This window comes from Sinocyclocheilus anshuiensis, unplaced genomic scaffold (genome assembly GCF_001515605.1).
Source record: "Sinocyclocheilus anshuiensis isolate Anshui unplaced genomic scaffold, SAMN03320099.WGS_v1.1 scaffold1160, whole genome shotgun sequence".
Lineage (NCBI taxonomy): Eukaryota > Metazoa > Chordata > Actinopteri > Cypriniformes > Cyprinidae > Sinocyclocheilus > Sinocyclocheilus anshuiensis.
In genome coordinates this window covers 689,878-691,521 of record NW_015552641.1, presented here as the reverse complement: position 1 = coordinate 691,521, position 1,644 = coordinate 689,878, and positions in this window count along the sequence as shown.

Genomic DNA, 1,644 nt, shown 5'->3' with positions numbered 1-1,644 from the left:
CCGCTTTTAGTGCTATATAGCACCATTTTTTTTTAGAGTGTAGTAATACCAGTAAATTTTGATCTTGTAGGGACATTTTTTTTGGTCCCCATGAGGAAAACAGCTAATACATCATACAGAATGAGGTTTTTTGAAAATCTAAAAATGCAGAAAGTTTTGTGTGAGGGTTAGGTTTTAAGGGGTAGGAAAGAGCAGCAGAATCTTTAATTGCACTCACTAGAGAAAGTATTTTGACAAATAATATATCCCATACCAATTTCTTTGTAGTGTCAGTTAAAGGGTTAATGAAAACATTACATAACTACAACAGCAACTGATATACAATTCATCGGAAGACGGAGTTTCCAAGAATATGGAGACACAATTCCAAAAACAAAGCTAAAAATGGTTGACAACTTCCGCCAAATAAATCATAAAAGATGCAACGATTTTAACGATTTCTTACCAACTCTGTTGAGAAGCAATGAAAGGAGTCCAGGGTCTCTGCAGAATTTTGCAGAAGATATACAATTCATCGGAAGACGGAGTTTCCAAGAATATGGAGACACAATTCCAAAAACAAAGCTAAAAATGGTTGACAACTTCCGCCAAATAAATCATAAAAGATGCAACGATTTTAACGATTTCTTACCAACTCTGTTGAGAAGCAATGAAAGGAGTCCAGGGTCTCTGCAGAAAATTCAGTGTTTTGCAGAAGCTTGCGGTCGTTCGTAGATTAGTCAGAAGAATCTTAGAAGACATCTTTCACCTTTACAATAAAAGTCAACTGTGAAGAATCTTAGTTTAGATTACTTGATTAAGAAACTCGGTGCTATTGCAAACAAAAACACGTAACGTTACCCAGACACGATCTGGCGCGCTCATATGTGAGATAAACGCACACAAGATTAAAATAATCAACCCTGAATTATTAATTAATTGCGATGGTAAATCAAAAAATGCTCGACTTCTAAGCAACACAAAGATCGCGCCACCGTGATCCCAAAGTTAATCGTTGACAGTGTTGCCAGAGTGGAAATGTCCAAGTATCGTACCAGAACCTCAAAATGATCGTATTTGGAAGAAAATCATTGTACACGAGTAAAAACGTACAGAATACAGCTATTTATCTACTAGACTAGAACAACAACTTTTTGACACAACCTTCAAATCACCACAATAAATAAATAACTATGCTAGGGCCCTATGAAATACGTTTTATTTTTTCCTTTCCCAAATTCGTTTTTTTTTTTTTTTTTTTTTCAAAATGTAAATTTTTTCGGGATTCTGTTTTTTTTTTTTTCATTTTAATTTTTCTGGACTCCTTTTTAAATGCTTAAATTACATGTTATTAATCAAAACACGTCTAATTGAATAATGAAATGTATACAATTCAACATCAAATCTATTAAAAAGTTTAACATAAATTACATGTTTAGGGTCTTATGAAATGTTCTATTTTTTTTCACCGTTTATTATTACCAAATTCTGTGTTTTAATATGTCTAATTATTTTAATGCATAAAAACTACTTTTATTCATAGCCTTATGAATTTTTTTTTTCTTTAGAAATTCTGCGTTGTGTATTTTAATTTTTCTGGTTATCGAATGAAGGCATAACACATTAATTTAATTGATCTTTTAATTAATGAAAATTAAACAAATG